We start from the raw sequence: 11495 nt of genomic DNA on the forward strand, positions 1-11495 counted from the left end.
TGTTACTGTTGATTATGTTTTCTCTTCAACTTGAAGGAAGCACCTTTAGCATTTCTTGTAGGCAGGCACAGCGGTGATGAATGCTATTAGCTTTTGTTTATCTGGGAAAGTGTTAATTTCTCCTTTGTTTTTGAAGCACAGCGTTGATAAATATAGCATTCTTGCTTGGCATTTTTTGGAATACTCTGAATGTGTCATTCATTTCCTTCTAGTCTGCAAAGTTTCTGCTGAGAAATCTGCTGATTTCTAATAAGAGGTCTTGTTGCATTTCTCTTGCTGCTTTCAGGATTCTCTCTTTGTGGCTTTTGAGTTTTATTATGCTGTGTCTTGGTGTGAGTCTCTTTAGATTTACCTCATTGAAGTTCTTTGATCTGTCAGTCCATTTCTCTCAGATTTGGGAAGTTTCCAGCCATTATTTCTTCAAATAGTTCTCTACCTCTTTCTCTCTCTTTTCCTTCTGAAATTCCCATAGTGATACTCTGTTTGATGATGTCCCATCAGTTCCTTAGGCACTCTTTATATTATTTCATTCTTTTTCCTCCTCTGCCTTAGCAATTTTGAAAGTCTTGTTTTTTAGTTTGCTGATTCTTTCTTCTGCCTGGTCAAGTTTGCTGTTGAATCCCTGTCATTAATTTTTCAATTCAGTTATGTATTATTCAGTTCAGAATTTGTTTGGTTCTTCTTTGCAGTTTCCATCTCTCTGATGATATTCTCAGTCTGTTCATGCATCATTTTCCTGATTTTGTTTTGTTGTCTATGCTCTTTTAATTGATCAAGCATTCTTATGATGATATTTCTGAATTCTTTGGCAACTCATAGATCTTCATTCATTTCGAGGTTTTTAAAGTGTGCCATGTTTCTGTTTCTTCATATGTCTTGTTATTTTTTGTTGGTATTTCAGCATTGAAGAATCATCCACCTCTCCCAGATTTTGCAGTCCAGTTTTCTATAGTAAAGACTTTTTCCTCGGTCCAGGTCTCCCACCCTGAGCTGTGTGCCGATGGTGTCAGAGGCGAGCAGAGCTGACCAGGATGACCACAGACGCGTAGCTTGTCATCTTTGCCAACATGCTGGGCATGTCGCTCTCTCTGCCTGTTGTTCTCTCTCACTGCTTGGCTGTCAACAACCTCAAGGTGGAGGAATGACAGTGGCCCTTTCCCCACCCCAGGGTTTCGAGGACATAGTCAGAGGCAAGACTGAGGGTGTGAGGGGCTTTCACACTTCACTTCGTCCCTTCTACCCATCACAACATACAGAGCAACTACACCTGGATTTTTCCAAACGTTTATTTTCTCAGTGTTCCTTAATCCTACGGAACAAGGATCTGCCACTGAAAAGGGCCCAGTATAGGAGCTGCTTTTTTTTTTTTACTTCATCCCCCAATATAAAAAGTATAGATTAAAAAAAAAAAAACAAAAACAGACTTTCTCTATTCAGCCTGGCTAGAGATTCTGGGGGCTTCTCAAGCCTTTTGTGGAATCACGCAGTCTCTAGTCTTGTGCGTTTAATTTACTTTTCTGTTTTCTACTCGGGAGCTCCCCCTACTGTCTGTATGCGATACCGCGGCCTCGCTGGCGCTACAGTAATCTACGGTGCTGGAGCGCCGCCTAGTGTTCATCTGTGATACTGCAGACTTTAGCGCACTTCGTCTCTGGTCTCCGAGACCGCAACGTGTCGCCCTGTTCCTGGATTCAGGCAAGACAGAAACTGGTCCTTCGGGCAGGCCCCTAAAGTCAAAATTTTGGATATATTTTATACTTTTTCCCCTCCACAGGGAGAAGACGGAAATTGAAGATCTCGCAATTAATTGCACCGTGCTGTGCAGGGGCGGCGGGATGGGAGGCTCTGGCAACAGACGGTACCCTTAAATTTCCTACCTGGCTGCGCAGCAATTCATTTCAGACTTGCCTGTGGTACAGGAAACTTTACCTGGTTTATGGACTTCTCACAGAGGAATTTTTCTGTGTATCATTATTAATTGGTTTGGCTTCCTGTTCCACCATCTTGCTGATGCCCTGCAATGCTCCTCTTCTAAAGCCTATTTTCACTCTCTCCCCTCCTATTCCCTCCCCAATTCACTTGAATCACCCTTTTGTCCTCACTACTCCACTGAAGCCACACTAGTGAACTCAAGTCAAATCATATGGCCAATTCAGCCATTTAGTCAATCCCTCGGTAACACGTTACACACTTCACCTCTCCCTCTTTTGTGACACTTGGCTTCTGGGACGCCCCTCCCCCCCAGTTTTTCTTCTTCTTCTTTGCCTTTCTTACTTCACAGGCTGCCCCCCTCAGTCTTCTTTACTGAATCATTCATTCTATTTTAAATATACAAGCACCCCATGATTCAGTTGGCTTTATCCATTACCATTCTCCCAGTGATCTCATCTGGTCCCACTGCTTTAGATACTGTTTATACAACCATACTTCTTCCCATGTTTCTATCTCTCTAGCCCTGACCTTGACCCTAAATTCCCAATATGTATATTCAAGGGACTACCTGGTATCTCCACATGGTTTTCTCAAACTCAACATATTCAACATGAAATTTTTGATATCTACCCCCACAAAAAACGTTCTCACCCCACCCACTAGTAATCTTCATTTCAGTAGAAGAGAACTCCATTTTTTTTTTTTTTCCATTTTTTTAGGTCAAAACCTTTGGAGATATCCTTGATTTTTCTTACATCCACCTACGTGGAAATAGAAAATTTACCTTAATAATATACTCAAAATCTTACTGTCTCCATTGCTATTCTCCTAATCTAAACCTGTATAATTTTTTTTACCTATATTAATGCAAAGTCATTCCAATTGGCCTGCCTGCTTGCACAATTGCTCATTTACAGGTTATTTTTCATTTTTTTTTCTTTCATCTCCCACTTCCCCGACAGTTTATTTTTCAAATAGTAACCAGTGATAAAATGTAGGATTATGTCACTTATTTGCTCATACACTTCCAAATTGGTCACACCATGAATAAAAGCTAAAATCTTTACCATTCCCTATAAAACCCTACAAAATCATGTCCCCAGATACCATTTCCAACCATTTTCCTCTTCCCTTATTCTACCAGCCTTTTTGTTGTCTCAGTTACATTTTGCATCCTTTGAACTATTTCTTCTGCAAGACGGTTTTCTCTCCTTGAGAGCCACATGGCTGACTTCCTATCTTCTGAGCTCTGTTCAAACCACCTTATAGGGGTCTTCCTTGATGAAATTATATAATAATTTGCTTTATACCACTTAATAACTTTTAACACAAACTATTTGATCATTGTCTTTCCTCACTAAAAAATAAGCTTTAAGAGAGGAGGGATGTTATATTCACTGTTATGTTCATTTCTAGCACCTAGACCTGTGGTCAGCATGTTTGTTGAATGAATGAATGACTCCTACCTACTACTACATATTATCCTGATTCAGATCCCACATTGACTTCACATTAACTCTCGTTCCAAGATATCCTGAATACTGCTACACCACTTCTTTGGGGGCTAATCCTGAAAAGTGCATTATGTGAAAGCCCAAAAAGTGAAATTCCTGAGCTACATCTTCTCCAACCAAGTTCTTTCTATAGTAACCAACAAGATCTTAGTCATAGCAGATCGGGAGTCCTTCAAATTGATCAAAATAGCCGGGTGCAGTGGTGCACACCTGTAGTACCAGCTAGTGGGGGCGGGCTGCGGTGTCACTTGAACCCAGGAGTTTGAGTACAGCCTGGGCAACATAGCAAGACCTCATCTCTAAAAGAGAAAAAAAAGAAAAAAAATACATATATCCACTGCTTCATGCAAAAATTAGCTTCTCATTTCTTCACTAATCTTGGCACAGAGGTTTTTTGTTTGTTTGTTTGTTTGTTTTAGTTTGGCCCTAGCACAATGCCAGGCATATAACAGGCAACTCAGTAATTCCAAAAGAATGAATGCACAGAACCCACTGGTACTTCTAGTTCCCCCAACCCAGCTTGGTGGCCTGTCACCTAATGGAGTTGCTTCCAACATTCCTAGGGCCCATTCTGTCTCGGAAAGACCCTGTTTCTAGTGATCTCTATCTTAGCTGATTTTTTTCAGGAAGTAGCCTCTTAACACTCCAAGATTTGACAGCTGTGAGCACTCAAAATGGTATTTGAAAAAAGGAGACATCACACCACAAGAAGGGCAGAAATGGTTTGGCACAGGTAGATTACCATCAGGTGCAAAGGTGTCAGGAAGAGACACAGGCTCATCAGAATGGTCCTAAGAGGCATAAAATTCCAGGACAGTCTGCTTCGTAAGGGAGGATGGCTGTTTATACTCAGGTACATTACTTGTATTGACCAGTGCATCCCAACCAAGACAATAGAGGAGGTTTTGTGTAGCATCACATGCAACTCAATGTCTTGAACCGTTTACCTTGTTACTGACCTAGAAATACAATCATTGGTTAAGTGCACTCTTTCCAACCCCTAGTCCAGTACCTGGGACATGGGTGACCAGGCACTTGGCTTTCCCCACCCAGTGTTATGTGAAGACTAACTTGATGGCCATCTAGAGACACAGTAGTGTTAGAGTTCAATTCTCACAAAATATAAGCCTTATGGCTCTACTTTGATGTTATTTGAAAGAAAATATATCAAAGTAATGATATAATAGTTTTAATATATGCTTTTTCAAACTACACATTCATCTCTTCCAGGCTGGGTCTCTAATAAAGCTAAAGACTGTTTGATTTTAATTCAATTTGCATTGATGCTATAGATGAATTTAGGAGGAACTGTCATATCTAATACTGACTCCTATCCATGAACATTGTATGTCCATCAATTTGGGTCTATTTTAATGTCTTCCAGTAAGGGTTTAAAACTTTCTACGAAGGACTTTGCACATCTTCTATTAAATTTAATACCAGCTACATTATATCTGGCTTCCAAGTTGATTTTGCATTCACTGAGCTTGGTAAACTTTTTTTGTGTGTTTGTTTCTAAAGAGACGGTCTTTGTCACCCAGTGGCTGGAGTGCAGTGGCATAATCACAGCTCACTGCAATCTCAAAGTGATTCTCCTGCCTCAGTGATCCTTCTACCTCAGCCTCCCAAGTGGCTAGAACTAGAGATGCATACCATCATGCCTGGCTAAGTCTTTTTTTTTTTTTTTCTTTTTTGGTAGATACGAGGTCTCACTATGTTGCTCAGGCTGGTCTTGAACTCGTGGCTTCAAGCGATTCTTCTACCTTGGCTTCCCAAAGTGCTGGGATTACAGATACGAGCCACCATACACCTGACCAGCTTGGTAAACTTTTAATTCTAATAACATACCTATAGATATTTTTCACATCATATCATCTGCAAATAATGAACACTAAGAATCAGTCCTACTGTCACATTCTCTAGGTTGGCTTTTCTTACACCTAAAGTCAATCACTGCTCTGCTACTGAATCGTTCTAAATATATTTCCTCACCTGTAAAACAAAGAACTGCAATAGGACTGTTCTGATACTTACATGAAATAACATACAGAAAAGTGGCCAGCCTGTATTATTCTTTTTAATTCTTTTCTTCCAGATAGCCAATTATTTTTTCTTCATGTGCTCAAAGTATTTTGCGCGTTGCAATAATTTCAAGTATTCACTGAGTGAAAATTATTTTATTTCCCAGTTCCCAAGAACCAGAAAGAATATTCTTTGACTTTATAACCCTTTCCTGAATCTCACATGCACAGATTAGACATATAAATGCTGAAAAAGATAGGCTTTCACCTAGGATAAAAAACAAAGACAAAAAACAGCATTATATGGCTGAGTAAAATTAAGCCCACTCTCTTACACCTACCATGAGAATTCTATTTGGAATATTGGCATACTATAAATTTCTTCAAAGAAATGTTAAATGCATTCTCTAATTAACAATTTACTATAAGTACAAGATACTTTCCTTTTAAATGACTCTCATTGTGTGCACTGAGCAAATTTAGAAATATTTTCAGCTAAGAATGGAAATAAAAAGTGTTTTAACTAGCTGATTTTACCAGAATAGTCAGGCTATTATTATTGAGGTTCATTTTGGTTTCATTGTACTGCTGTGACATATGGGGACTATAGATTAGAAAAGAATCTTTCAGATCTCTCTTGGTTCTTGAATCAGATTTTCAGTTCTTGGGTCTGCCCTTTATTGGTTGTATTACTTGAGGCCTGAACGCATGTACTGAATGATTTTCTCAATTATTAAGATAGAATTACCAAATCATGACTTAGTGTTTCATTTTTAACATACACCTATCCCTAGATGGCAGCACACCATTAACATTTAAAAATATTTAACCCACTCTAAACATCACAAAATATTTAAAAATAAGATACTAGTTTTCACCTCCAAAACCTGACAGTTTTTAAAGCACCCATTATTGAAAAGGATGTGGAGAATTATGCATTTTTACATACAGCTGGAGTAAAGGTAAATCAGAGGCAATTTAATGTGTCAAAACCCTCAAATGTTCATATTCTTTGAATCAAGCACTCCAATTAACTAATTTTTGGAAAACAGATATTTGCACTAAGGTTTACTTATAAGGATATTCATTGCAGTATCTTTTATACTAGCTATAAATCTAATGAAGTAACCTGAATACCAAATGAGAAGAACTAGTTAAAATCACGGTACACGTTGAATACCGGATAGTCATTAAAATTACTTTAAAAGTGCAATTTGTCAATCTTTAATGCGCATACAAATCACCTGGGGATCTTGTTCAACTGTAGATTCTGCCCCTGCCATGTGGGGCCCCAGATTCTGCATTTGTAACAGGTTGCCAGTCCAGATGATGTCAATGTTGCTAGTCTGTAGACCAGACTTTCAGGAACCAACTTTCAGACCAGACAGAGCCCTCTCTTGGCCTCATAGAACCTACCTATACATTCTCTCTATAAAACTGACTGACTTAATCACCCAGCATACATATCCAAGAACTTATGTTACTACTAGAGTTATGTTTACTTTTAGCCTCAGCTGTTTGTTTCTAAACAATGTTAATGGTACTTTTTCTTGTGATTTCATAACTTAATATTATGTACACCAATGGAGTGCAAAAGAGAACCGGTTCAATGGAAACTGAGTTAAATACTTTGGAAAGACTCAATAAAAAAATGAGATGCTTTAAAAATTGCCGTTGACACCCATTCACACCCATTAGGATGGCTATTATCACACAAAAGGACAGTACAAGTGTTGGTGAGGATGTAGAGAAACTAAGATCCTCATGCACTGCCGTTAAGAATGTAAAATGGTACAGCTGCTATGTAAAAGTTTCACAATTCCTTAAAAAGTTAAAAATAGAATTACCATACGACCCAATTCCCCCCTCCAGGCATATACCCAGAATTGAAAATAGGGACTTAAAGACAGTTGTACACCCATGTTCATAGCAGCATTATTCCACAGTAGTCAAAAGGTGGAAGTGTCCACTGACAAGTGGATGAGCAAACTGTGACACACATACACACAATGGAATATTCAGCCACATAAAGGAATGGATTTCATACGTTACACCATGAACCTTGAAAACATTACACCAAGTAAAATAAGCCAGACCCCAAATGAAAAATATTGTATAATTCCATTTATATGAGATACCCCAAATAGGCAGATTCAGAGACATAAGTATAACAGAGGTGCCAGGGGCTGGGGCTGGGGCGGGAATGGGGAACTACTGTTTAATGGGTACAGAGTTCCTGTTTGGGATGATGAAAAGGTTCTGGAAACAGACAGTGGTGATGGTTGCTAAACATTGTGCATGTACTTATTAATGGCACTGAATTGTATACTTTAAAACGGTTAGAATGACAACTTTTATGTTATGTACATTTTACAATTTAAAAAATGCTGGCAACAAAGCTCTTACAGTTGTAGTTGCTTCCACAAGATAGCATGGTAGAACTACACTTAAAGGACATTTATTCATTCAAATATTTATTGAATATTTACATGCCACATGTTCATGTAGGCACTTGGGATTTAATAGAAAATAAAACAAGATCCCTGCTTTCATGGGGCTTTATATTTGAATGGACGACAGACATAATATATAGTTAGGTCATGCTTGGGAAAAGTAAAGATTAAAGCAGAGGAGCAGATTCCATTTAATAGGATGGTGAAAATAAACCTCATTGAGATTCTTGTCATACAGCTACCTATAGCATTCCAGGCATGCTGGAATTGGCCCACGCAAAGGCTCAGAGGTAGGAGCATACATAGGTAGCCTGTCTGAAAAACAAGGAAGCCAGAGTGACTGGAATGGAATGAGCATGGGGGAGGGTACTGAGAGATCTGGTCAGTTAAGAGGGAACTTTGTTAGGATTGTAGGTTTACTCAAAAACAGGATAGAAACAGGAGCCATTGCAGGATTTTAAATAGATACAATGTAAATTCTGACAGCTATGCTGAGAACAGACTGAGTAGCAAGCGCAGAGAGCAGCAAAAACAGTAAGTGGTCTTAGGTATTTTCTGATGGTAGGGGCAAGATGTAGGATGTGAGAAGTCAACAGTGACCTCAGTTTTGGGCCTAAGCAATTCAAATGATGGTATTGATATTAGCTGCTGGGTTAAGCATGTTGGAGAGAGAAGGGTGAAAGACTAATTTATCTACGTGAATTGGAAATACAAATTTGGAAGCTGACAGCATACAAATCTTAACAACCACAAGACTGTAAGAGCACCGAGGAGTGTAGGGACATTAAGACCCCCTGGGAGTACTCCAAAATGAAAAGGGAAGAGAAACAAAGGAGACTAAGAAGGGCATAGAGAGTAAGTTTAAATTTACGATTCACTGCTTTAACTTTTTCCATTAACTGATCAGCAACTAGTCTTGGCCAAATTTGTTAAGAGGGGATATTCTGTCCTTAATGTGTATAAGCAGAGGAAACAGTTGGCAGAAGGTAACTTTAGGTAAATAAATTCCTGCCCAGGTATTCTGAATAGAGATCTAAGAGGAGTTGGGCCATTCATCTTCCTCCCCTTTTTAGTGTCCACTCACATAAGTCAGATAATTTAGTAAGTCAAGGACAACATAAATGGACTGCTGTAGAAATTTATAGGTAGGCAGTCTCGGTGTACATACATCCACACAGCATGTTTACAAGCAATATGAAATATACAAGAGCTCTTTTACACACTTGGGTAGAACTGTTGCCAGTGTTCCTTGACCTAATTCTGAGTTGTATAAAAATGACTTCAACAGACAAGTGTTTACAACAGATAACTTAAAATATAATACTATTAACTGTGAAAAGCCAGCCATCACTAAATTCCTTTAATAATTATTAGCTCGTCTTTATAATCTGCAAACCACTTTCTAATCAATTGAGTGTGTTCTTAGGATAAGTTAGATGCTTAGAAAGACTCCTGCATTTTGTGTGAAAAGGCTAACTTTCCCCCTCAATTGAAGAAAGCTGAAGAAAGAAAGGTCATCATGTGAAATGACTTACCCAGTTTTGGGGAAAAACGAAAGTGGAACACAGAGCTCAAGTTTCTACACTATACTGGGGTGGCATCCAACTTCTACTCAGTGCCAAAATTTTCCATGTTATACCCATCTATCTTGTATCTAATAGGATAGCTACAGTAATTGTGTAGGTAGAATCTATACAAGTATTTACGAGATAGTCTTTAAAATAAAAAGATACCACACTAAGTTGCTATGGTCTGTCTTGCACAAAAAGTATTAACAACAGTATCTTGTAGGGTAGGTGGCTCAACATTTATAGAAATGAATATTTTAAGGTAATATATTCCTAAATGCTTATAGTTCAGGTATCAATAAAGCTTAAAGGTTTGTGGTGGTAGGGGCTTAGTTTCATTAACAGCAAATATATGAAAAATTGGAATCATAAAATCATTCTAACCTCTACTCACTCTTCTGCCAGTCATAAACTCTTGGAGCCCATTGCCTCCTTTGTAAAAGCAGAATACTATCTAATCTGTCTTACATGGTGATTAAGAAATTAATGAGGCAATAGGTACAAAAGTGCTTTTTTTAAATGCTGATGGCAATTCTCCAAAAAACAATTCGGAGGGCATGGGTGACTGTGTTCTGCAGCTGGGTTGACAACCACTAACTTGAGATGTGATGAAGATAGCTATTGCCTTCCACATCCCATAGCTTGATCCACCTACCTTCTCCTGGGGGAATAAAAGTGGACTGCCACCATAAAAACGTACTCTAATCTTAGACAGACTCATCATGTCCCAACCTCATAGATCAACATCGTTACTTCTCCCAAACTTAAACCATGTCTGCAATACAGTGATCTCAATTTCTATTTCAAAGAAAACAGAAGTCACTAAATACATCTTCACTTTTTTTTTTTTTTTAAGTGACAGGGGCTCTCTGTTGCCCAGGCCAGAGTGCAGTGACACAATCATAGCTCAATGCACCCTCGAACTCCTGGGGTTAAGCAAGTCTCTTTCCTTAGCCTTCTGAATAGCTGGGACTACAGACACAGGCCACCACCCCTGACTCCTTTTTTATTTTTTTGTAGAGCCAGGGTCTCACTGTGTTCCTTAGGCTGCTCTCAAACTCTTGGCCTCAAGTGATCCTCCCGCCTCGGCCTCCCAAAGTGCTAATATTACAGGTGTGAGTCACCGCACATGACCAACATTTTAAATTTCTACCACCTACAGCCTACAAACTTCCAAATATTATTATTTATTCTTATCTTCTCTCCTGAGAAAGGTGTTTCTCTTTTATATATTCTTTTATCAATTTAATCTGCAGCCAAGCTTCTTGAAATGCTAATCTAATTGTAACATTTCACACTATTCAATGACTCCACATCATTCTTAGGACAATTTTTATGTGACTTACAAGCTCTGGAAAGTCTGGCTTTGCCTATTTCTTGAGCAGCCCCCTCCCCCACAGGTGATGTTCCTCACTCCTTACTTCAACCAAATTGGCATTTTTCGGTTCCTACTAATATGTTCCTTTTTGCTCTGCCGAAAGGCCTTTTTTGCAAGTCTCTTTGCCTAGGTTTCCCCCTTCAAGTCATTCCTTCTTCAGATTTCAGTATAACAGTCTATTCTATTTCAGTTTAATAATTTTTAAGTTTTTCAATAAAATGAATATAGAGTTTTGAAAAGGTAAAGAATATATACATCATTTATCTGGAACTGACGGCAGCTGATCAGAATTGACATAACTGTTAATTAAATATAAAAGGGAGACCCAGAATGCATTGGAAACCATTTCTAGTAATAATTCTTGTTTCATGGCAATGATTAGGAAACAAAACTAGAAAGACTGGGAAAACTGTCTATAAATCCTTCGTAAAAAAAATCTTCTCCCTCTTTCACTAAATCAGGCCTGGGCTGCTGATTCATATGAAGTTTTAGTGTGGCATCTGGGCAAAAGACATTCCTAATCATCTCTTCTTACAGTTAAATTCTATAGGAGACAAGAGTCTCAATTAATTCAACACAAGCGGGGGATCAATGGATGTAAACATATAACAAAGAGTAACAGAGAACCA

Source organism: Lemur catta, chromosome 6, assembly GCF_020740605.2.
Source record: "Lemur catta isolate mLemCat1 chromosome 6, mLemCat1.pri, whole genome shotgun sequence".
NCBI classification, from domain to species: Eukaryota; Metazoa; Chordata; class Mammalia; order Primates; family Lemuridae; genus Lemur; species Lemur catta.